This window comes from Lasioglossum baleicum, chromosome 10, assembly GCF_051020765.1.
Source record: "Lasioglossum baleicum chromosome 10, iyLasBale1, whole genome shotgun sequence".
In the NCBI taxonomy this organism is placed as follows: Eukaryota; Metazoa; Arthropoda; class Insecta; order Hymenoptera; family Halictidae; genus Lasioglossum; species Lasioglossum baleicum.
In genome coordinates, this window is record NC_134938.1 from 8,327,047 (window position 1) to 8,354,386 (window position 27,340).

At 42.6% G+C, this 27,340-nt stretch overlaps 1 long non-coding RNA gene across 1 annotated transcript in view; it reads right to left on the reverse strand.

Moving 5' to 3' along the window:
- The window catches only part of LOC143212786 (uncharacterized), a 127,065-nt gene that overhangs the window by 84,157 nt on the left and 15,568 nt on the right, over positions 1–27,340 (reverse strand). Inside the window, exon 2 of the long non-coding RNA XR_013009779.1 lies at positions 3,314–3,445. This is a non-coding gene — a long non-coding RNA (uncharacterized LOC143212786). The remainder of the gene's footprint in view (positions 1–3,313; positions 3,446–27,340) is intronic.

The window sequence follows — 27,340 nt, forward strand, 5'->3', positions numbered from 1 at the left end:
ACCCTCTATTTCGAAAGGTTCCTGTTGCTCGCATTTTCCTCCGACTTTTCTTCTAACGACCTTCAGACACTGCCTGGCTTGCTACGCTACACGGTGGGGTTCGTTAAAGACGCTCTAGGAAAATCTCTTATGGTCTGAACGTTTTCCAACCGGTCAGATTAATGGACTCGCTTTCTAACGTGTATCTCGTTTAAAAATACGCAAAAGAAGTACAGTAGGACTTAGATTAAGCGGCTTGATCGGGAGACAAACAGCCCGGACAAATTATCCGATGGATAATTATAATCGAGACTCGAGGGGCATAATTAAAATTTACATCATATTCCAAATAAAATTATTTATTTTTGAAAATTTATTTCCCTTCATAATTGTATAATCATATTTAAACGCATGATTGTTTATAATCGGGATCCGGTTAATGGAGGTCCTACTGTATATGTAAGTATGTAAAAGTATGCGTATATTTTAACCTACATTTTGTTTAAAAGTACGTACGGTGGATAAATTGAGAAGCAATCACTGTCACTAGTAAATAATCAAAACTGAGACTGCAAAGATACGTTAATGGGAAAAGAGGGTGGAAAATACACAATTCACTGTAACACAGAGTTAATTTTAACACCAAAGCTACCACCACCGGTCAAAGTGACCGTGTCAGATTTATTATTTTATAATTATTGAAATAATAAAAATGATTTTATAAGAATTGATTGTATAATTAAAATAAATTGATTGTATAAATAAAGCAGCACAAAGTCTAAATAAAATCAATCTTGTCATTTTCATAAGGAAACATGTACCAGTTACGTTTAAGGCTCGGTAGGTTTAGTGTTAAAAATAATTAAAATCCAAATAAATAATATTGATACCTATCGACAGAATCAAACAAGAAAACGGTACTCACCACGTAACGGGGACCATGTTGCGTCTCGAATACACTCGTGCAAGTACACTTGTATACTTTCTGTCACGGTCACTCACGGACACTCTCGTGTGTTCATTTTCACTCTGATTATACTAATGACACCGCGGCCGAAACATTGGGTCCGCGAGGGTCGCAGGTACTCGCGAAGTTTTCATTGGTGGAGAGGGGCGAGAGACCCGAACAGAGTCCCCGACGATCGGCGATTGTTCCCGAATTGCGACTGGGGCGGAAGGGAGGGGAGGCAATTGGTCCATCGCCTCGTCGATTAAATATGGCGGGGGCACAATGGAGAACGCGAGATTGTACCTTGCACCAAAAATTCCCGTCAAGACGTCACGTTCAGAGAACTGTCCCGATAAACAGGGTGACTAGTGACGTCACGATTGGAACGATAGGTGGCTTTTGTGTATGATGGAGAAAACCGCGATCACCAATTTTTAGAAAATATGCACATTATTAAGGAAATTATCAAGCCAATTATATTAGGTTGAAAGGAAAGTTCTGTCGTATTTTAAATAAAAAACAATATGTTGCTAGTGAGTGATTACTAGACTGCAGATCTTTATGCAAAATAAAAATGTTTTGCATTGATTGTGGGAAGCAGGAATAACATAAAAATGGATTTCATCCCTTAACAACTTCGTTACATTAAATGCAACATTACAACGTTCTTGAATTTTAGAAATCGGACTATTTTATATTTCACCCAACCAATTTCTTCATAAATGCATAAAGATCCGCAGTCTAGTGATTACAGATCATGGAAATTATATCATTGAATAATATCGAACATACATTTTTATAAATTAATTCAAATGTTTTCTTTAAAATACGACAGAACTTTCCCTCCAACCTATACATATACTACCTAATACAGTGTATTGTATTGTGGTATGGATTCTTATTGGAATTTTCGAACGTTTGAGGGATCGAATTAAAGGTGGAGGATCGCACTTTGCGATAGAAACATTTGGGTTTGAAAGAAATACGAGCAAATATAAATATAGAATTAATATAAATTAAAGTATGTGGAGCTATTGTTATACACTTTCTGTAACGACATGAATAATGAATAAAAAACATGATCAGTCTCATTCACTGTCCAGCTATCGTATACGCAGTAGAAATAGCGTGAATAAATTTTTACGAACTCCCGCACACAATTCCAAAGCCACGATAGCTTAGCCGAACACGGGAGACCCCAGAGCGTGACGTCTGGTACTCCGAAAAAAACAGTGTGCCGTCGCAGGGTTAATATACAAAGTTGTTTGTGCAAAACGTACGTCATACATGCACAGCCGGATACGAATTGCCAAACAGAAGGATCCCTCGCATCTAAATACAGATTCCGGTACGACGTACAGATTAACAGCAAACACCGCCGTAGTCGTCGTCGTCGTCGTTTGCAGAACATTAATCCTGAATCGAAAACTGAACAAAACCATGTCCTACCACCCCTCCCTCCCGACTCTAGGGTAAAGCTGTCCGTGGCGAAATTTATTTTATGCATTTTTATGACTCCCGAAAAAAATATGGATATTTGTACACGAACAATCCCTGGGGAACGAAAGCTGGTGGACGACGCGTCGGGTACAATATGGGCGCATTCGTCGCTCATTCGAGCCGAAATCTTTTTTTTGAGCACGTCCTTCCCCGAAATAAAAATTGCACGCTGTGGTGTAATCATTATTTCACCGTCTAATTTCAATCTGTGTACTCTCGCAGCGGTAGTCAAGTTTCCCGAAAACCGTGGATAAAATCTGTGTATCTGTTGGACTTGTAAAAGCTGGTTTTTTTCGTAAATAAATTCTAAAATGTCTTCTCATAGTTTTTGACGATTAATTTCGAATAGAATTGTTGAAAGAGTTGCGGTTAGAACGTTCAGGAAATTACGCAAATGAACTGATAACTGTTTCGACCACTGCGGTATCGGCGTTTCTGTGATACGTTGGATTGGGAATATTGAGCAAATTGGAGCGGAAAAGATACCTCCGGCTCCGCGGACTCGTGATAGACAGTGGTAGCTTAACGAGTCTATCCAACGAGTCTAATGAATGTTTGACACGTCCGATTCCGACGGAATCGACCATCGACGCGACGGTCCACGTTGTTGCATCCATTCTGCATGTGCAGATAAGTATGTGCATGTCTGAGTGGTCTTACAATATTTACAAACGGACTGCGGACGTTTTTACTAACCCGTTGGCGAAATAAGAACGGAATAGCAGACGATTGTTTCGATAAATATTTTTGTCGAGTACAGAAAAATATCTATGCGTTCGAATTTCTCTCTAGCCCCTTCTTGGGGTTAAGTTTAAGGATTAAAATTTTTATTTTATCATAATTTGTATCCTCAAGACATTTAATGTATCTTTGAAAACAACTCACCCTGTATATCAGCTTGGTCTCACCATTCGATAGGGGTCCTGAAGAAAATCCTCTGCGACAAGCTTCAAGTCGTTACCCCTACCACAAGGGTAGTTACAGGACGAGCACGGTTCATGAATTATTTCTTCTGTTCTGCTTTACAAAAAATCACACATAAATTTATTAACATTCTACCTAGTAGCACATACGACAGAGAATTATTTCAGAATTTTTGGTTCGGCAAAATTGATTTTTAGCACGATATGGTTTCTCAAAGCGTAGAATTCAAACTAGCCCTTAGCGCTCGAGTGGCAACTCGGAGACGGAGAGTAATCACTAGACTGCGGATTTTATGCATTTATGACAAAAATGGACACGTACAATTTAAAGCAGTGGATGAATTAAGAAGATTTAAGGGCATCAGTGTATTAATTTCAGCGTAATAACACAATTAAAAGAAGAAAGAAATTACTATATGTGGCTCCTGTGGCTTGCAATAGGTGCAAACATTTTTTCTTTTGCATAAAGATCTGCAGTCTAGTTATCACTAAAAATTGCTGTACCATTATTCAAAATATTGTTTAAATCATTAAATATGTTGGTACCCAACCAAAATATCTAAACATTTAAGTATTATATGAGGTATTATGTATATCAATTTCATATCCATAAAATGAAAAAAATTATGTAGAATGGAATTATTCTGACTAGGAAGAAAGGTTTAATTTTCGAGTTCAAATAGCTCCGACTTCAAAGAGTGAAGGACCAAAGCGTTTCAGTTTAGAAAAATGTATCTAAGAAAATCTAAGAAATCTAAGAAATGTATCTAAGAAAATTGCTGTACCATTATTCAAAATATTGTTTAGATCATTAAATATGTTGGTACCCAACCAATAACTAAACATTTAAGTATTGTATGAGGTATTATATCAATTTCATATCCATAAAATGAAAAGAATTATATAGAGTGAAATTATTCTGGCTAGGAAGAAAGGTTTAATTTTCGAGTTCAAATAGCTCCGACTTCAAAGAGTGAAAGATCATAGCGTTTTAGTTTAGAAAAATGTATGTAAGAAAATTGATAAAGGCGCATCGGCATGGCTCGTCGCTCTCGTAGCAGAAAGAAGGGATCAGCGTGCGTAACGAGGGGATGAGATGCTGGGCCAAGGTAGCAAACGGGATTAATGACCGAACATGACGATCATCCGTCTAACAGCGGATGCCGCTTGCATAAGATCGGGTTACCCGTCGCGCTCGCGGGTAATTTATACAGGCGGGCGCCATGTTTGCGCGGCACGATTAATACTTCCGCGTCCGAAATTGTTACCAGACGTAACGACGCATCGCGCGCTGTTGATGTGCAAGCACGGCGGTAATACGTTCCCAGCAATGTAAATAATTCGCCGCTCATTAGTGTAAATGTGCTTCGCGCTAAACGCTTCTACAAATTCGGTGCTTTATGTTTGCGAACAATTGTGTCGCGACGGCAATCGATATTGTCTGCCCGAAAGCACGGCACCGTTTAAGGCCGTATAAATTAGCGCTGAACATATATAAACCTCGACGGTCGCCGACGCGTCGCGTCGCGCGTACCGTTCCCGTACGTGCGCTCGCGACACGTGTAAAGATAACAGCCACGTAGTTGAACAGTGTTTAACGCGGCAGATGACTGCCGTGCTCCAACGCCCGACTCATTATCGATCATTAGCCGATTCGATTTTTCACTATCACGCCCTCTTTGGTCCTCTCGAACGGGAAATCGCACTCGCTTGCGTCCCACAGCCAGAAACGATCTCACACCGATCGAGAATTCATTTTCGTAACGTTGTAAATTAGAAAAAAATTGATGTTACTTCGATATTCCACAACTTTAATGCACGATTATGATTAGACTACGGATTTTGATTCATTTATGGCGTATACAAATTTTTTAAAGAATGCTGGTTTATTAAATTCAACTGAATTTAGTACGATTTTTATTTATTTCAGATCTACAAAGGCTACTACCACTGAGAATCAGTTTTCATTTGTTCCCACTTTCTTAAAATTTGCCTACAAAATTTAAAAATTGTATAAACATTCGCAGTCTAGCTATTATCAATGAAAATAGAATTTCATTTGATACCACATTCTTAAAATTCGTTTACAAAAATTGCTGAAAAATTGAAAATTGCAGAAACATCCGCAGTCTAGTTACGACAAACCTTACTTTGGAAGACTTGTAGTTTAAATTAGTTTCATAATTCGTTAATAACTCGTCATATTTCATAAAACGTTAATAAGTCAAACTTAAATGATGCATTGAAATATCAAATTGGCGCACGTTCATTTGATGAATGCACTTTTCTTCTACAATATGCATATACACTAATCGTGTTTCGCGTAATCGTAGCTCGCCGGACGTAGCTCGTAAAGCAGGCTAATTAACTTAAAGATTGTTAATAACGTTCCCCGAGCGTGTTCTCTACCTCGATCCCGCGATCCAACGATACGGCGCGATGTGTAACGAAACTGTTTGCAATTTTCTTGTAAGCGACATTGCATTCCGCGATCGCGATCGCATTAAACATTAATTTTTCGAATCAACGATATACAAATCAGGGGCCCTCTGATTCCAAGCAGCCCAGCGATAAATCCACGCTGCAGGGTTCCGACCGATTGTTCTTTACGCGTCGCGTGACAGTTCGGAATAAAATACGTGTATAAATATGCTCGCGTGCGTTTAAAAATTCGTGAAAGGGAAAATATTCAGACGATCGACCGGTTCGCTGAAATTCTGGGGAAACTTTCTCGCCGATGCTTTATCGGCTGAGAATGGCGGTGTGAATGCCACAGAGGGGTGAATGCCGCCACTGATTTTCAATTGCAATGCAGTTCGCACATTCCTTGTCTACGCGCGAAGGCCTATTGTGCCGCGTGTTTTGCAATGCAGTTTCGCTTTCAGCCGCGTTCCGTCGGACTGAAACAACAGATTTCTTGTTCCGTTGTTCCTGGAAACGAATAAACAAAATTGAAAATTCTTAAATCTGAGAATAACGTTAAGGCTCGGCGATGTCTATTAATCTTTCACAAGATGTCGGGGTCCTTTAAAAGCTAAAAAAATTCGAACCGGTAACTTTAACTCGTTTCGGTGTCGACTCGTAAACTATTAAAGTCGCCACTTCCGGGGATTTACACATTTGTGTCACGAGCGGCGAGTTTTCATACATGTTTCAACGTTTCCGTTCCCCGTTTCAGCGAATAGTCTACAAAGTTAAGCGTCCGCCGAAACCAATATCAACACTACGATTTATTTATTCTTGGTCGAACGCGTATCCACACATGTATTCACATTTTGATACATTTACTACGAATTTAATGGGCGTGTAGCTATGAAAATATATAGACGGGCTTCTACACGATGCAAAACGTGAGTAAGATTCAGAACGTGATCCGCTGACGTTCTATTGGTTCTGAATCACTTCGAACTTATTCCGCGACCGTAAGCCTCTCGAACGATCGAAAAGCGTCGGTGTATTTCCATTTTTCGCTGCGTGAGAACTTCGGCAGCGAGTCGCGATTCTCGGCGACTCCATCGAGGCGAGATATTAAAGCAGGAAGCAGCTACGGATTTGCGACGCGTTTTTCTACCCCTCTCCTCGGAGACGGATGGAAAACGGAGGTGAAGAATATAAAGTTACCAGACGGAAGAAAGGCACGCCAAGAGTGAACCTTGAATAATGAACACCGTCCCCATAAAGGACGATACGATTCCGTGTTTGATCGAATATTAATTTTGTCTCGGGAGAATACTGCTGCTCGCGCGCGACGATACGTGACAACACTGAACAGCAGAACGACAGAAAATTGGCATTTTTCGAGAACGAAAAATTCCTTCGGGACAGTAGCTCGTCGAAAAAGTAACACGCGCATTGGTAAACGCGTTGATAAATTAATAGATCGCGGATCTTTATGCATTTATGAAGAAATTGGTTGGATGAAATATAAAAAAGTTCTTCAGGTTATTCATATTCTCACGATGAATGCGGAACATTTTTATTTTGCATAGAAATCCGCAGTTTATTACCTAAACAACGAATTAAAAAGGAGAATGACAGTAAATATTCGGCTTTCATATTATAAATCTTCAAAGTTTTCTATGTCCGTGATCTTGAATAATCATAGTCACTGAATTCACAGTGAAAGGTACTATCATTGTAGATGTTTAAAAAGGTGGTTCCACTAAAAAAATGAAGGTGATCTTGATATCTCTAAAAATTACATACAACAAAAATTTTTTTGGTATTGTGTGAGCCCTTTTTTACCATTCAACTTTGTCTTCCTTAAAATGTATCTTTAAAAACAACAAAGACATTTAGTCTGCGACAAGTTGGTGCCCCTACCACAAGGGTAGTTAAACGATGAGCACGTTTTACGAATTGTTTCTTCTGTTCTGCTTCACGAAAAGATACAAATAAATTCATGAACATAAGTATCGTACGAGGTGTTACATCAATTACATATCCATAAAATGACAAAAATGATATGGAATTATTCTAGGTAGGAAGAAATGTTTAATTCTCGAGTGAAACTAGCTGGGACTGCAAAGGGTTAAAATCTTCTGAATATTGACAAAGGCGGTTCAGCGGCTGAACAAAAGAAATGTTAAACAGTTCGGTGGTTGTGTTCTAAGTGGTGGCGCTCGGTGGAAGCAAACGGAGCAAAGAAAAGCGTGAATGGAGAGGCAGAGAACAATTCTCCGAGTCCCGGTAGAGAGATACTAAGGCGAACAAAAAACGGCGTCGCTCTAAAGGGAATATAGCGCAGTCTAGAAACGAATATACGGGAAAAGTAGGGAGAATAGCCAAAAATGCACGGTGTAGAGAAAGGTAGAGAAAAAGAGAGAGAGAGTTGGGTGAAAAGGAGGGTTTAGGTGTGGGTAGAACGGCGGAGAGGTACATCGAAACCGTGCCAGGTTTCCGAGGATGGTGGTCTTGGAGGTTGGTCGCAATCGAAGGACGAACACGGCTGGAAGCGGGACAGAAAGTCGTGTCGGCGTCGTACGTGGGGCAATAAGAAGCCGTTATACGAGAAGACATTTACGAAACGGCGTTCTCGTCCCGTACAAACGAGTTCGAACAAGGAGGGCCCGGCACAACTACAAGCGGACGTATCCCCGACACGCTACGATCCTCCCGTGAGATCTCTTCGAGCAATTGCATTGCCTCGTCCAACTGAAAAAGCGATCACCAAGAAAACACGCGGCTGCATCGCTTTCCTCGCCGATGTAAACGTGCGGCTGCGTTTGTACCCACTGCGAGAATCATTCATACTGTTTCGAACCCATTCAAGCACCTACCGAAATTAGGGCAGCTCAAATCACCGGTACCAGTTTCGTAGACTTTCAACTTTTCCGAATGTAATATTACACAATTCCAGGAAATGATAAAACTTTGGATTCTGGCGTGAGGAATTCAAAACCTAACGCAGACCTAGAACATTTTTGGTCCTCTGAGTGGAAGCTCAGCACGAATTAGGGTTTCCGATGTCACCGCAAAAGATTTGATGTGCCAAGGATTAATATAAAGGGTTACTATGGTGGCCAGAAACAAACTGAAATTTTGCGTAAAGAAATTCAAGTTTCCGATGGAAAAATCGCTCTGAAGCTTAATAGTGTTTTCTAAAAGACCGATTCTTTTTAGATGAAATATTGAGATATCTCTTTAGTAGAGCAGCAGAATGTTCGAACGAGGTACGTGTACACAGAAGCCGATTGCAAAATGTGTCAGTGGGATTGGAGTAAACGCGCGGCGACGTTTGTCCTTGGCGAAACGCCGGAAAAATTCGTCGTCGACCTCTCGCATCTGCTCGGTCTGTTTACGAGTAAACAACGTTAAACGATGTTCCCCGCGGTGATTCGACGTGACGCACTCGTCGGGACGTCTGCTGTGTTTGGGGATGGGATGTTGGGGTGGCAGGCAGGCTCTCGATGCCGCCGATTAGACCTGTTTTCTCGGCGAACTGTTGCCCGCTGATTCATTCCCCCTTTTTTTCGGTTTATTGCTGCTCTAGTAGCTTTTTGCATGCTGTTCCCAGCTGATAAAGGAGAGCTTGCAGAACGTTTGAGATTGGATCAATCGAATGGATGAAGTATTTTTTCACCCTCTTGAACGGTAGTTATTTTTGGTACGTTGATTGCACTTTTTCAGATATGTTAGTTCATTTTAATTATTCTTTTGTGTACTCTTTAGGAAATTGAAACGTTTATAGTTTGAGAATAAAAGTGGACAGTGCATACTAATTGTCGACGTTAAATTAATTTGTATATTCTAGAAAAAATATGACAATTAATCCCTGGAATAAATCTAGTTCTTGATTCGTGGACAATGTATACTAATTGTCGATGTTAAACAAATTTGTATATTCTGGAAGAATATGTAATATCAACTCACGCTTCAAAGATTTTGAACAGAATTTACTAAATATTTGTGTTATGCAATACTATTATATTTTCGGTATTAATATTTAGCCAACAGAATGTATGTACAATCATCGAAATAAATGTTCTCTTTCATACAGAACATTATTCATAATAAAATACACTTCGTCGACGTAAAAAATAATGGTACAGCAATAATCAGGTTAATCGAGGCATAGGTCTCGTTTAACAGTTCTTCGAGAAACTACAGCCACTTTTCGATACAATCGCGCTCGTACTCGATATAATAAAGAACGAAGTCCGGTGGAACGGTCAAGTCTTCCGAAGCGAAAGATACATATCGCAGTTACGGCTTCGTATTTCATAAATTCTCCGGTTTTATGAAAGGTGTATAACTCTTCCCCTCTTTCTCCGTTTCTTTTACGTTTGATTCGGTCCTATCGCGCGCCGGTCACTTTCGTGCGTTTTGCGCTCGGCACACGGTGACCGCGTGTAGAAGGCAAAAAAAAAGACCAGGGGTGGAAAAAAGGAAAAAAACAGTGGCGCCGAACCGCCGTAAAATGGAGCGTAAAATATTTAACGAGAATGGTGTGGCCCTGCCCTTCGCGGATATCACACGGCAGCACGCGTGCATTTTTATTACCGCGACTGCGACGAGGCGGAATCGCGCGCTGTTCACCCCTTGACAGCACACGCCGCCTCAGTCAAAACCAAGGAATTTTATCTAAGTACGGTGCAAAGCTTCGTAAAAAGGTTGCTTTGCTAATTAAGCTTCATCTAGGCGGGAACGCGTCCCGTTGTATCGCAGAAACAAAATAATGAGCGTAAGCCATGCTCCGCGGTCAGGAACCGCGGGCGCAGTGTTTCAGTAGAGAGCGTATCCCATCACAAAGCATTATTCATATTTTTGTTCATTGTGTTCCTAACATTTTAGGGATCCTAAACGTGTATTTGCATTGTTAGATCAGCAATTAAATTTGTCATCTCTGTTTTGCCGTGCTGTCTGGAAGAAACTAGACATTCTGCATTTATGACAGAAATGAATAGGAGTAATGTAAGACAGTAAAAAAATATTAGAAGAGAAAATAAATGTTTGTTGCAATTCAGGTAGAACATTTTTATTTTGTATAAATATGCTGTAACGTTTGTACCTCGAAATATCATTGTTATCTTCAAAGATACATTAAATGTCTTGAGGACGAAGTTGAATTTCATTTTTTTTTGTGGAGATATCAAGGTCGCCTTAACTTTTTAAAACGGAACCGTCCTTTTTCAAACACCTACAATGATAGTCCCTTCTATTACGAATAGTGACTATAATAATTCAATATCAATCAAGGTTACGGACAGAGAAAACGTACAAGATTTAAAGTATGAAAGTATTTTTAACGTTTTCGAAAATCCTCGTCCGCGAACGAGTGACACTGGTACATATTTTCCTTTTCAATTCGTTGTTTAATTAATAGACTGCCGATTTTTATGCAAAATAAAAATGTTCTGCAATGATTGTGGGGGAAGCAGGAATGAAATAAAAAATTATTTCATCCCTTAGTAACTTCCTTATATTTCGTCCAACCAATTTCTTCATAAACGAGTGAGACTTGTAGCAAACATATTAATGTCCAATGTTATTGAATGTGTTGAAGCATCCTCTAGCCGATCACGCAGCGATTTATTAACTGACAGTGTGTTTTCAAACGATTCATTTCTCCACAGAGCAACGTTTCTCCATAACTTCTCGAAGTCGCAGGTTCAAAGGAAGGACATTTCCGTCTCATGGGGGTGGAAAATATTTATTTAATTCCGTGCGTCGTTTCTATTACGGCCCCCTGACGTGCCTACCCAAATTCGGTGGGTCATTCGTGCCCTGGACAACGGAGGTTGGTTTGTCGTTCGTTTCGCTATCATTCCGCGCATAACCGTGTCCTTCGCACGCAACGGCAGTTCAGTTTTATGGGGAACGACGGAGTATACCTTCGGGGCGAGGGTTCACGCAAAGGTTGGCGTTACCGCATCCCAGGGGAGGCTATCTTCCCCTTCCTTCTCCTTGCAGCTCGAACGCGAGCCGCCTGAAATATCCAGGAACCGGGCAGCGCGGCATCGTTTTTTCATTTGATGAATGAATAATGACGCACGGCAACGGTCATCCATCGACCGGAGACAGATACAGCCGCGGGGCATCGAAATCCATCCACGTTCCATTTCCAAATGGCTACATTACTCCGGGCAAGCCTCGGTTGCTAGAGAACATCGTTATTATTCCACGCTCTTCTGTTTATGTTTTTTTCCTCCCCCTTTCGTTTTTATATCGCGTTATGAATGGATGAGCTCCGAGCCACGACAGTTTTCCGTCCTTAACACGCGTCCCGGAATCAAGGATATCAGAACCATCCTGCACAGAATCCTCTTTTTACCACGTTTTTCTCTTTTCTTCTTCATTACGCTTCGACATTGAATCGAAGGTCACTGGCGACGCTGCACAATTGCATGAATATTTCTGTTTCGGTGCTGTCGCAGCGACTAACACAATGTTTGCCCCACCAGTTATATTTGACACTGAGGGGCACTAAAAGTGACTATTTTACATTATTCTATAAAATCAACAAAGTCTTTTTATATTATACACCCAAGGAAATAAATTTGTAGAATCATTCTCAATCTCAATGAAATTAAAGCCAAAAAATCAGTACTTTGAACACGAACATTTGCGTTCTTCTTCATCACGTTGCTAATTGCAAGCTCCAGCCGGCGAATAAATGGCTGAATCCATCCCCCCATAATCCGCCCTGCAAATTCAGCGGGTGCGAGGAAATCAGGTGCATCCTGACCGAAACAAAGTCGGTGCGCGACGGGGGTTTGGTCCCAGCTGGGAAGGTAAGGCAGCGCGGCCGGGATGAAAATTCATGAACTAAATAACAGAATCCGGCGGGTTTCTTCGGATGCAGCGGGAACGTATCTCGGAGAGTGCACGGTAAATATCCGCGGGACCCTTTTAGTTCGGCAAACGCGTGTTAACAAAGCGTCGGGACAGCTAATCGAGAGGGGCTTCGGTCGTGGGCGGAGGACCGCTTTCTCTGGCTGAAAGTCGCTTTACTTCATAATCGCCCGGTTACACGGGGAATTACCGCCGTCGCCGTCGTGGGGCTTGCTGCGTCGAGTACTGCGAACGTGTCTTTAATCCAAGGAGACCCGGCCCAGCGGAACGCAAGCAGGGGGCCACAGAGGGGGGTCAGGGTTGAACGCAGAGGATTGAAGGGGGTACGAGGAGTTGAGGGGTGCTGGTAAGGGATGAAAGAGAGAGGATAAGGAAAAAGACAGCGCGAGCACAGACGGCGCGAGACTGGGTTTGCGGCGACGTGGCATAACAGCAGCAGCAGGCAGCCCTTCCTTCCTTCCTTCCTTCGACGTGCTGTCTCCGCATTAAATATGCATGCCCGACTAGTCTGTGTCCTGCGGGAAATGGAGATTTTATTACTCCGGTACAACCTAATGTCTCGTGCAACTTTGAATTACCGTTGCAGGACGAGGCTGAGCGCGCGCTTAAGCGCCCCGTAAGCGTTATTACGAACGATGGGAGGTGCTTGTTCGCAGAATGTTGCTGTTCCATATCTGCCACCGTGAAATACTCCTTGGCCCCCGGATCACAACACGGCCTTGGAGCCCTGGCGTTCGGAAGACGTTGATCTAGCCAACGATGTTGCACCAGGACTACGTTCAATCAAAACCTTGCTCATAAGTTTAGGAGGTTCGGCTTCCTCGCAAGATTGTTGTGGGTTCAAATGACCTCCACATATGATTTCAAGGGCATCGTAACGAGATTTACCAGAAAATATGTTCAGCAGTATGTGAACTTTGTTATGTAAAGTTTGTAAGACATCTGCTGTTAGGTGTAGATTATCATGACGTAGACTATCGTGCTACCATGAACTAGTTTTTCCTCGATTGGTACAATTTCCGTATTACTTCCGGAGTCTGACAAAGGATTTCTTCACTCACGCAACATGTAGACGAATACTGTATTAGGTTTAGGTCAGAAGTAGGGATGGGATCGGTGTGTAGGTGCATTCAATACTATGGAACAAAATATGGAACGATCAGCTTCGACCCATGCTGATAAGAACAGCATCGCATTAAGCACCATCTCCAGGAAGTCCTAATACCCAATCCTCAACGAAATACACAATTTTTTAAATAATGCCTTGCTCTAAATAAATTATATTGATCAACGATGAGTTTGAAAGTGACCATCTAAAATGTGGAAGATCAGCTTTGATCCTTGTGGATGGTTCTTCCGCCAGCTGAAGAGAGTCCTGATCCCCAATCCTGAACGGGATACACAATTGTTTAAGTGATGCCTTGCTCTAAATAAATTATATTTCTCATTCATCAACAATGAGTTTGAAGGTAACCATCTAAAATATGGAACGATCAGCTTTGATCCTTGTGGATGGTTGTTCCGCCACCTGAAGAGAGTCCTAATCCCCAATCCTGAACGGGATACACAATCTTTTGCTTTGAATGCTTTGCATGCCTTGCTTTGAATAAATTATATTTCTCGTGGACCATCGATTAATGTGACGTTGACCGTCTCTATAAAATATAACACGATCGATAAGCCAAGCCGGTTCATTATTGAAACAAATTTAAACGAGATACGAATCCCGGAGCGGCGCGGCTCGCCGGGCTTATCGGCGGGTTCGGAAGTGGATGAATTTCGAATATTTTGATGCGGTCGTTCGTGAAGGACGCATTACCGTTGATGGCCGAAATGAAATTGCCGATAGACGACGACAGCCCCGATATATACCCGTGATCATTCGATGGAGCATGTAAATGTGGTCGCCCGCACGTGTCACTGGGCTGGCGCGTGTACACATTGACAATGGGGCTTGGCTGCAGTGCAAACAGCCGGCCGTGTTATTAAGAGTTAAAGTGTAGAAAACTGCCGACAATGACATCACGGACGATAGCGATGACGCGTTCATTATCCGCGATCCGGCCGGATTGACCGGCTCTATCAGCCGGGCACAGTGATAAATGTGGTGAATAGATAGAGTTAATTCGGTGTTATCGAAATGCAATTTACGCGCGCGAGACCGCACGCGGAAACCACGGGAGCACGCGATATCGTTTAACGTCAGCACCCAGCCCGCAAACCGATCCCTGTATCTCTTTCAGATCATCCGTATCGATGATTCTTTGGTCAACCGGCCGGAAGAGCCTTCCAATTAATTAATCTATCAAGTCTTCCCGACGAAACGCTCTCTGCCATTAACCCGACCGAACACGTGCGTCAACGAGATAACCGGCATTATCCGCGGACAATATTAAGAATCTCCACCGGAAATATTTTGTTCGATAATAGGAATTTATAATGCGGAGTGTCGACGTTCTTCGGAAATATAGCGTTTGAAGCGGCCCAACAGAAATTGCATAAACGACGTTAACGCTGAACTTGTCCTGGTGAGATCCCTGATTTTCTACTGTGCAGTTATTGAAGTTGTTACGACATTTTTATAGGAAATTATTGAATGAATTTCATCGGTCCAACACAAATGCAAAGAGTATATTATTCAACTTAACACGTTCAGTGCCACATCAATGCTCATCAAATTCGCACGAAACAGAAAATACGTGAATACAAGAATTACTTAACCCTTAACCGTTGGAGACGGGTGATTTCACAACCCGAAGCTCTATCCTCCAGCAGCGTCCAAAGTAATTACTTTCTCAACAAAGTACACCTTAATTCAGATTAACAAAGCAACACATCCTCCCACTTTTACGTTTATTAATTCAGTCCGCGACGCAACGACAAAGGTTACTCCGTAGAAAAGAGCGTCGAGAGATCCGCCGAATGAGAACGCAAAAAAACATGGCGTGATCGTTCCGGCGACCCAGAAAAATGTCGCAAAGACTTCCGGTCTCGCGGAGGCAATCGATATTCCCCTGGTTCAATCCCATAAAAAATGGAAGAGATCGCGGCTCGCGAGATCACCGCGCGAGAACGGCGCGTAAATAAGCGAACAAAAAGCTGGGCCATCTCTATACCTATCGTAAAAGCTCACGTACCAGCGCGGCCCGGCCGCGTAAATTCCGCGTCGTCTCTGTCGTCGGCGGCGACAAGCGTGTACGCGGCTCCGCATAATTCTAAAATTCCGCGATAAACCAGGCAAAAGGATTACGGCACCGTCTAGTTCGCGAACTAGGCTAAAGGCGTAACGTACCACCGCATCGGGGGGCTAGAGGGTTGTAGGCACCCTGTGCTCGCGGGGGTGGTATCAGTGATTTCGCGGGCGCATAAACCCACACGGCCCTGCCGCGCGGAAACTTGCCGCGTTACATATGCGACAAGAGTTCGCCCGCGGATGCACATTTCACTTATGGCGGGACGTAAAACACGGAGTAACCCTTCTCTTTTTACGGTCGTCGACAGCGCGGCTCGGCTGCGATTTTTTCGCAGACACCCCGCGTGTCATCGAGCATGCGTTCACGCCGTCGCGAAACACCAGAACGCTCGTTCTTCGTTACTTTTAGAGCTGCGGAGGTCTGCCGGCTTCGTCGATGAGGGAGTCTACAGCAACCTGGCTTGGCGACAGGATCGAAGAATTTCGGGGATGAATAGCGGGGGAAATGATACATTCAGATTCTGAGTGACGTCATTCAGTTATAGTGCAGTTCAATTCATGTAATGACGTCACTATTCGTGCTGAGGGTGGGGATACACCACTAGGTACTCCCACTGTTGGTTAGTGGGACTATTCTCGGAGCGTGACGGCATACATTCATATTCCAATGATCTTGCACCATTTATGCATTAAGGCGGTAGTATACCCTCAGATTGTAACTAGAAAGGAAGTAGAATCTTACTAGAAAAATAGGTCGAAACATGGGTCTGCCCCCAGACGTTGTTTGACCTTATTTGAGCAAATTTTGGGCTGGGTGAGGGCTCATTCTAAAGAGGAAGGTTAGATGCAGTGCGCTCTGGTCATGATTTTAACGAGATTATATTTATATCTAATAATATGAGGGCCCAAAGTAGAGAAAAAATCTAGAGAAAAACCCGCAGATTTCAATGCATTTTTCTGTCGCTAAAAGACTTTTTTTACTTATATGATGACTGGAGCGCACTGCATCTAACCTTCCTCTTTAGAATGAGCCCTCACCCAGCCCAAAATCTGCTCAAATAAGGTCAAATAACCGAAGCGCACAAACCCATGTTTCGCCCCAAAATTTAGTAAGATTCTAGTCCCTTTCCAGTTACAATCTGAGGGTATATCCTCAACACTCGGACGCCAATGGCCAAATCCGTTCACCTCCCGTATAAAACGTATATTTATTGTAAGAGAAAGGAATAGAAAGAAGTTTTGTAAGAAAATTGTTGCTTGAACGTTGTATATTTCCCAGAATTTAGGCTCTAAATCTGAAATATGCTGCACCAATTGAATCTGGCTAGCCGCGTTATTATTCATGTTACTGGTATGTACTAGTAGAGGAAATCAATCACTGCAAACAAATTTTACTTGGGATCCAAACGGACCTCGTACAACAAATACAATTAATCTAATTTTCCAGAATAACTGTAAACAACATTAAACAAAGGTTCTAAAAATATTGGCGATCGGTTTTACGAGCAGTATCGGATTGCTCACCGACAATTGCTACCGGTCGTCGGTAAAAACCGCGGAGAACGACTCCGTTAACGCTAATCTTCGCTGAGAGATGTTCGCTAATCCGCGTAGTACCGTGTATAAAACAGTGTCGACCGCGCGAGGGAAGAAAGAAACTGCAATTAGGTGCGCGGAGATATAAAACGAGGTCTCGCTCGCACGTTATCACGTTCGATCTCGAGCGGACGTGTTCTCGCGGTCGAATAAACGAGTCCCAGAATCTCGTTCCGTCGAATAAAAGCCATTACATACTGTCGAGCAGGTCGTTGTGGACCGGGTTGTTAGCGACCACCAGGTTCAAGAAAATGTATGAGATTTTGCGCGACGTGGTTCTAACGATAATCGAAATCCTACTGGGATATACTATACTGTAGCTTCGTGACGTCAGTGGGGGTCCGACTATAGCACTTCCCCCATTAGTTTGGTGAGAGAGAGAATAGAAGAATTATACTACAATTATATTTTATTCAACACTAAATCTACCAAGAGCCCTAAAAGTAACTGGTACATGTTCCCTTAAAAACTGGATTGATTTTATTGAAAAGATATCTCAATACTCAGAATTATTTCTTATGAAATCACTTTCATTATTTCAATAACTGTGAAACAAAAACCTTTCCTCTGTGCATTGCTATTCCACTGTTAACCATGTAATAGAAATGTATTTTCTTTCGGTAATATGTTTAATAGGTTGAAAATAATATAACAATATTTTTACATTCTTCCATGTTATGACTGTTTCAAATTGCATGTACTTATTTCTGTCAGAAATGCATAAAATCCGCTGTCTATTAATGATAATTGATCCCTTGTGATTAGAAGTTCCACTGAACACTAATTACAACAGCGCTTAATAAGGCTGACTTAAATTATCTCAGGCATCTCTAAACCGAATAGAATATACAATTGCTCCGCAAAAAAATTCGGGAGCTCGCGTCCTCGCCAGCCATATTGTTTTTGACTTGTGGACAACGGCAGCGGCGCGCGAGAGGTCGTCCGTTCTTCCGCGAATAATATGCTTCGTTTGCAGCGGCCGAAATTTCGGCGGGCAGATTTTGTAGTTTGCAGGGAATGGCGGCGACGGTGGTAGTGGGGACTGGCATTAACATGTACGCTGATGTTTCGTGTTTCGAGGCTTGTCCGAGTTCGAGCGAAACGAATGAGCACGCGGCATGTTCGGTCTTCCGTCTGTCCGTGTTTGAGGAGCCGAGCCGAGCTGACTACGGTGATGAGTTTGAAATACTATTTTCCAACTATGCGGCAGTTGGCTGGCTGAATTGCTTTGCCGCGCGCGTTTCGGGCTCCGGATCGTCCTCGTCGAGGATGGGCGAGTGCCGTGCCGGTTTCCACCGCGTCTTCGAATCAATCTTCCGGGTACGACGTAAACCTTCTTTCCCACCGCACCAGCAAACCCTCATTTGCCTTCTTCTCGCCGATCCTCGTCCAGGAAGGAATCGATGCAGTTTTACGAGCCCTTATCGATTCTAGGTCGTACCGCCTTGGCCGCGTGATTCGATCGTAAACCAACTTTTATATACCAACGAGCAGACTCGCGCCGACTGCCAATGCCTCCGGAAAATCGAGGACAAACGGTACGCCCGGATCCACGATCCTCTTCATTTTTCTGACCCTATTTTCCCCTTTTTATCTCTGTTTACACTGCTCCTCCAAACTCCCTATCAATCTCCCTTCTCTTTTTATACCTCCTTCGTTCACTTTAGCTTCCGATTAAACAGTGCGTTTGTTAATCGAAACGTTCCGTTGCTGCAAGAATAATTCGTCGTTCGTGGTTTGTTAACAATCTTTACGTATAGTCGTGGAATCACTACGAAACAGCGGATTATATACATTTATGACGATGAGTAGGTGTAATTTGGAACATTAATAATGTCAGAAGAATTAATAAATACTGTTAGGTTGTTTTCAACCCATTAAACATATTACGAATGGAATTAATTTTCTATTTTACTCCAGTTTGTTGTAATTCAGGAAAACAATTTTTAGTTTGCATAAACATCCGATTATGTGCATTTATGATAACTAGACTGCGGATTTTATGCATCTATGACAAAAATTAATAGATCTAATTCAAAGCAATAGAAACATTAAAAGAGTTCAACAGTGTCGAAATACTTCTGACCATACCAAAATTAATTTTTACTTACAATTAGCTGCTGTAGATTGCAGTTGATGTACAAAAATTGTATTTTACATAAAGATCCGCAGTCTAATGCGGTATAGTAATGGAATTAATTTTTATTTTATTCCTGCTTCTCCCACAATCGACGCAGAAATTTTTATTTAGCATAAAGGTCTACAGCGCAATGATAGTAGCGTTAAAAATTAACAGAGTAAAAATAGAAAATGATTATCAATGCTGACAAAAGTTTGCTTCTAGTGAACAGCCCTGGGCTCGAAGCAAAAGTAGGTGAGCTTTCAATCTCCGTGGTATTTCTCCCGACTAACAGCTTGCATTTTTGATCTTTGCTTTCTCCCGGTAGCGCAGCTTTCCATCTGACCTTTCTCTTTCAATTTTGACCTGCTTTATCTGTCTCTGAAGGAGAGATACGGATTCCCAGGTCGCGGACGACTGTGTGCTCAAGCATATTGTCGGGCATAAAGTATATTTATGTAAGTGCGCGGTCTGCAGAGAATGTAACAACGGAGGAGAACGGTGTAGATACGATCGAAAAAATGTTATTTCGTGTTCAGACACAAAGAGTCGCGACCTCGACCGAGAAAAATACACCCTCATGTTATTTCTACTTTCTGGTTAATTGTATTTCATATTGCATGATGTTTCCATTTGAAATATCGACGAGAACGGAATTAGGAAATATATATGGGTGTTTTTAATGAATTTTAAGTATTTAACGAAGATAATTTGATTCAGTGACATTCAGAGCCAAATTTTGTTCATTTAAACGAAAATAATGATATTTAAAAATCGATTGTTTGAGACACTCGTATTATTAATTATGAGCGGGCAGCTCCGCCATGCAAACATAATCTGAAAGGATGGAATAAACTGTTCGTACGATAATTAGTTCGCTGCGAATATGAGTTTATTGTTCCGGACACTAGTTCGTGAAAAAGGATCGCGATTTCATTTCGGCTATCGAAATTCCATTAAATGAAAATTCCCAATTATTTGATGTCTATGCAAATGGGCAATTTATAACACAATGACGGCGTAAATGACGCGGAATCTTTCGTGCGAAATAAAAATGTTCATTAATTTCAATATAATAAAACGATAAATGCACAAAGTCCGCTAATAGCCAATATTTTCCTGTTTATATTTTATGTGACTACAATATTTCGAATTGTTTGAAGTCATCTGAGAAAACAGTGTCCATTCATCAGCGCCTGTAGAATATAATGGCCAATTACGGTGGTCCCATAAAGAACGCAGCAAATTATTTGTCTTGGCGAGCAATGGGCTGATATTTATAAGGCATTAAATATGACAAATGCGTTCGCTCGTAAGAGAATTCATTTGCGGAAAGAAAACGTTGCGGTATCTACGATAGCAACCGTGACCCAGTGGAGGCTGCCCGTTGGACATTAATGCTTATATTGCGTCAGGACAGTTTGGCCTCGGGAATGGATCGTAAATTCCGCATAATGGCTCGGTTCTCGGTGCTCAGTCAAGGCAAACTGATATTTACAGTACATCCCGGCGTAGAAAACATCCGTTTCCCTCTCGCAATTGCAGCAGAAAAGAACCACCGTTTCCCGGCAGCGATAACCGTACCGAAGAATACGATTCTCCCAGTCATCGCGCGGATTGTACATTTTAAAAAAGCAACAACGGGGTGTTCCGCCGTATCGAACCGGTTTGATCGACTCCGGTCGACAGTCTCGTAAACATCTCGCGGATTGGATGGCCAATTTTAATGAAGAAGTAACGTGGTTTCATGGGAAATTCGGAAAATATGGTTCAAACGGCCATTCGACGCTCGCCGAGCCGTGTTATTACCGATCTTCTTAGAGGCTAAAGGTTATGGTTTGACCAAGGTAAGGTTAACGCGGGGCTGGATCGTTTGCTCCGCGAGAGCGCCACAATAGCGTTTAAGGTAATTTACCGGAACGAACTTTAAGACACAAAGTGTAGAATGCCTGCACGGGATGCGGTAAAGTATGGAGAAGATTGCTCTCGCTCTCTCGTTCGCCCCTTTACTACCCCTCGTCCCCCACCCTCTCGCCTTTGTTTAGAACAAATTAACGCCCTTCGTCTACCGAGAGACTCTTCCCTTGATTTACTCGCCCCGAAGTGGTCGCGAATGTTTGCTAGTTTGTAATTAATCGTTCCCTTAAATTCTTTCGCAAATTCTTCGGTTTATTCGCGCGATGAAATATTGGTACGCATCTTCCGCGAATCGGGTGGACGGGAGCCACCCTCTGAATCTTTCGCGAGACCACGTTTTCATATAATAAAATATTTAAATTGCGCAGAAAATAGAGGATTTTCTATCCGAATTGCCACAAGCCGGAGGGAAACAGAAATTTATTTTCTTTCTAAACGTGTTTAGCCGCTTAAAAATAATATAGCAGCAGTTGAAAATTCTTTCAATGTTGTCACTGTTTTAAATCACACTTACTGATTTTTGTATACCTCCCTTAAGTAATATAAATCGTCTAGAATTTTATTCTTACAGCTCTATTTTCGTCTTCGCTTAAATCTTTCAACGACAGGTCAGGGGCGAAGAACGAAGAAAAAAATCGGAAAAAATGAGGAAGCCGCGCGAGCGTTCAGCAGCGACGGAATATATCGCGAAAACGGATATTTTCAGCAGTTGCGAAGTAAAAACGAGAAGCGAAGCCTCGTGGTTCTCGTGTTAATAGCGGAGCCTGTCGTTACCGAACGCCTGGGAAGGAAACCCGCGGAAGAACTTGGAGAAACAGGGGAAGCTAGGTCACAGGAAAACGATAAAAGTAAAGACAGGGATCCCGGATGCTCTTATAACGCCGTTGCAATAGTAACTAGAGAGACAACAGAGGAAACAAAGTGTGGAGGAACTAGAGAAACTGAGTTTTCGTAAGCGAGCCAGTCATTCGAACGAACCGAGCCTAAGACGAGCAGACCACTCCCTCCACCGTTAACGTTTAATTATTTGGCAGATACTCCTTCTGACCTATACCTAGCAACCCCTGTCAGCGAACTTTTTAATTACTCTGCCCTCCCCCTCACCCCTAAACGACCCCCATTTTCCTTCGCGTCTCTGACGCTTCGTTCCGATGTCGGGCTATTCGAGGGATGGTTTATGCAGCGCCTAAGACGAGTCTGCGAAAAATTATTTCGTACGATTAAAAATCATCCCCCGCAATTTTCTGCAGGTTCCTTTTGGTAGTTTTAATTGGATTAGGTTTATAGCTACGTTCCTAGAGAAATCATGGATTCAAATCTTTGGTCAGATTATATTTCGCTTAGCATCGTCAGTATCGAATTTTATGGATATTAGCTCATTAATTTTGCTCATATTGTACGTAAAGGAGCGTAAAATTATTTCATCAAATAGTAGAATACTTTTGTCTCAACATGGGCGTAGCCATTTATTGTTTACCTTCGAAGATATCGATTGAATAGCTTCGTCAGCTGAAAGTTTAGCGGATAAAGAGTTTCTGGAATCACGTACGTCATTTTCCGAAAAAATTGGACTCACACTGATTGGCTTCCGAGCTATTCATGCATCGCTCGAGTTATAGGAACGTGTAAGAGGTTTCCGATGCCGGGGTCATTAGAAAATGCCTAGGGCTCACGAGTACCACGACAGGTTCCCGTCCTATGCCCCGTATTTGCTTGGAATTTTAAAATTGATCATGCCTCTCGTTCCTTTACCGCCTCTCTCTCTCTCTCTCTTGCCGCCCTTTTTTCCAATTTCGATGGTATGTTAATGCCCCGCAGATGGAACGACGATCGGCTCCCGAATGTCTGTCCGTAGCGCGGACATTTCCGGCGTTCCGCAGAAGTGAATTTGTTTTAATGTCTTTCATTACGCCGGCCCCCGGATTAAATGTTTGCGTTTAACGGCGTCATTTGAAAGTAATTACGGTTTCCGCCGGCGAGATACAATTCCGTCCGAATAAAGGGCCGCCCAGGCTGGCTCGGTAACCCTTTGTAAGCCGCGGCCTCGTCCACCGTGCAACGCGCACTTCAGTGTTCATCTTATTATCCGAGACCAGCGAGCCCCGGATAGCCACAAAAGTTTCTATTTTATCGGGCGACGGCCACCACCGCCGGCCCGTTAACAGGAAATTGCTTCCCGCCGAGGAAAGAAGCCTCGATCATGACCGCCGTAACTGGGATGCCTTTCGCCAAATTATAAATCTCGCTGCCGCGAAATTCACCCGGGCATTCGATATCTCTCCCCCATCTTCGTTAGAACAGCGCGCAAATTAACCCCCATCGAACCAGAAGATTTTCTAGTCGATTTTTCGGTGGGTCGGATATGTTCCTATCTCTTCCGTGAAGCAAGCTCGCGAGCAGCTAGATTAATAATGTTCCTGTTTCTTCTGCATGAAGCAAGTTTACGAGCAGCTAAACGAACCCCGAGCGGATGAGAAAATTTTGTGTTCGATTTTTCGGTGAGGCCAGTGTTCATATTTCCTGAAACTTTCGGCGGACAACAAGATTTTCTGTCGTATTTTAACACTAGAACTGCCGAGTACTTAACAAGATTGAATTTATCGAGATGATTCACGATTTTTACTATAATACGTGATTGAATAAAGAATTAAGATGTTTAGCGAAAATTGTCTCATGGAAACATTTGTAGTTTCAACAATTGTACAAGAGAACATCAGAAACAGGTCCCGGAGGTGGGGATCCTGTCCCATTAGATTTTGGCCAGAGCACTACTATAGTTAACGATAAGGTTTCAAAGTATGTTTCATAAAACAAAAATACGCGAAGAATTCCACCGCTCGCGAACCGTGTAAGAAGTTGTACACTTGTTTGCTCTTTCGAAAGTCAATTTCAAGGGTCATTCGAGCTCCCGCAGAAAGATTGCCGACGAACGGTGCATAGCTAAACGAGCGAATTAAAATTAAAAGCGAATTACCAATCGGCTCGAGAGAGCACATTAGAATTCTTTCTCCCGAGCTAATTGTAATTCCAGTGTGCGGTCAGGATGTTTGACACGGGGCCCGGCTCCCTTTTTCGTTCGGTATTCACGCGATATCGCGGGGAATAGCCGAAAACTTTCAACCTATGGTAAACATTGGCAGGAATGGCAGGCGGCTTGCTCCCTTCCCTGAAAATACCATTACGTTCCGGGCGGACCGGTCTTCATCCCCATCGCCTTCGTTTCTCCGTCTCACCCCTGGACCATGGGGCTCTCTGATCTCTATCCGACAAGAAGGCACAGGTTATATTACAAGCCATAGTGGTAACCCTAGCCGGGATGCACTTAGACCCGAACCGGCGTCCCCCTCGCTCCTTAAATGCCCCGGGATCCCTTTAGGAAAGTATTCCTGATGGCATTACTTCCCGCCGGACTTCGAAAAACCACCCCCGTACACAACACGTGGCGAATAAGGAAATTTCAATGGGAGCCTCGAAAGGGTCTGGGCTAGGTGTGTTACGATAAGTAGCGCTTTTCATTTCTTTTACGAAATCCAGCACATTTCAATCTGGTAATCCCAGAACTACCCTGGTCACGAAAGTGCTGCAGATTTTAAGGTTACTTATAAGTATACTTCATTTCTTTGCGTTGTTATGAACGATTTTAGTTCCTGCAAATTAACTTTCTACGAGTTATACATTTGCAAAGCATTCACCTTGTGATACCATTTATAGTGCATTCAAAACGTTTGTGATCGCTAATTACCTAGATGTTGATGCGACCTTAAATAAATAATTGAAAAAAAAAACGTTTGTGATGTCGTCAAAAATAAAGGAGACATTTAGGTGGACCACCCTGTACTGTAAATATTGCAAAGATATCTATCAGGTTTGAGAATTTCCCTATAACATACACTGTCATCGAAGATGCCTCTCTCACACATTTCAGAACATATTTGAACATTCAGTTTTTCTAGAGGTTGGCCACCAGACTGCGAAATTTACAAATCAAAAATATTCTGAATATTGTCAGGATATCTGGTTTAAATTCCTCTTTAATACACATTGGTATGGAAGATGCTCCGGTCACATATTTCAGAAGTCACTTTAACATTCAATTTTCCTAGAGGTTGGTCACTAGATTGTAAATATTATGAATATTGTAAAGATGGCTAGTTTAAATACCTCGTCAACATACATTTACATGGAAGATGACTCTGTCATATATTTAAGAAGAAATTTTAACATTCAGTTTTTCTAGAGGTTGGCCACCAGACTGCCAAATTTACAAATCAAAAATATTGTGAATATTGTAAGAATATCTGGTTTAAATTCCTCTTTAATATACATTGGCATGGAAGATGACTCTGTCACATGTTTGAGAAGACACTCTGTATTCTTGATTCAAGCATAGAATTTTTGTGACTGGATGCCGGGTGAAAAATCGAATGTACTCGGCTACGTGAAACCGTACCGCGTGCGATTCATTCGATTATCAGAAGGAGGAAGAAGTTGCGTGGCTCTGATACGCGGTGTCCTGAGTGCTCCAGTCAGGAACAATATTTCCCTGGTGCGCTAAAGGGATTGCGCCGCGAGAAAGTGGGGGCGCAGGGCTCCGCGCAGATGCGACATGAAAACGGGTAGGTTGATCGCGAAACCGAGACGCTGGATCCAGATGGATAGCGAAACGCGAAGCATGAACGTCGTAGAGTGCTTTTCAGTCTTCAGGTTCCCCATGACATTAATCTGCATAAATTTTCGTTAACACCGCCCTAGTAGTACTGACTTATTTTTTGACCTCTCACATAATTCAAACATTGCATAGCTGAGTACATTGCTTAGCGTTTTACACTTCCCTTATAATTATATATGTCGATGTGATTACCCAGTGTACATTAAACCTACGCATCGCATAAAATGAAACAGAATTTACACGTGTAATGTTTAATACAATTTATAGCACCGACAAGTTACATGAAATTGCTGCGAAACATTTCGACAGTATTTCCACCAAATAATTTCGCTCCATCGTTTTAATTACCACACGACCCACTGTGAAATTCGATTCAATGATTAACCCTTTCAATCCTGATGATACTTTGCAATGTGATTTCGTGTATACAGGTCCCCCAGAGGTCAATTGAAGATTAACGTAATATGCATAATTGAATTGGTTTTCTCATTTGCTGTACAATAGTCTCCGTCGTGTGATTCCAAGTATTCGCGATGGGACCTCGAGTTAAAGAGTTAAACGGGCTTTAAGAACGGTTCGAGATCAAACAATCGCAATTCGATACTTCTCCTCGGTCACCGGAGACCAGAGGAATCGCGGTGAAAACGATTCGCCAAAAATAGAGGAAGCGGCAGGGGGGAGTAGGCGAATTCGCCACTTGAGACACCGCGAAGAAACGTCGCAAAACCTCGGGGGCGCTGGCAGCTCGACCCCGAGTCATACCTTCACGAGTTCTCGAGTGCGCGAGGGGAATATCCTGGGGGAGAAGTGGTTCCCGGCGGCGCAGAAAGACAGGGACACGGGAAGAAGATCGGCCGGGATAACCAGACAAAGCCCTCAGCTCGAGCCAGAAAGAGAAAGAGCCAAGGGGAAGGGGGAAAGAGAGAGAGAGAGAGGCATTGGTAAATTGGATTACGGTGTTCTCTCTGTTCCTGATTTCTTCTCTGTTCGAATCGGCCCTCTGCCGTTCGCTCGCTCCCTCCTTCCACCGTGAAATTAATATCCGAAGATGAAAGAAGCTGCGGCTCTCCGGTCCAGCCCGGCCTCGTGCTCGTTGATTCTCGGATCACCCTTTCTACCCCCGCAGCCCCCCATCCCCCACGCGACGTTCCTTCTTTTCTCTTTTCTTTGCCCCCTGCCCTTTCCTTCTCGCCGTCCCTCG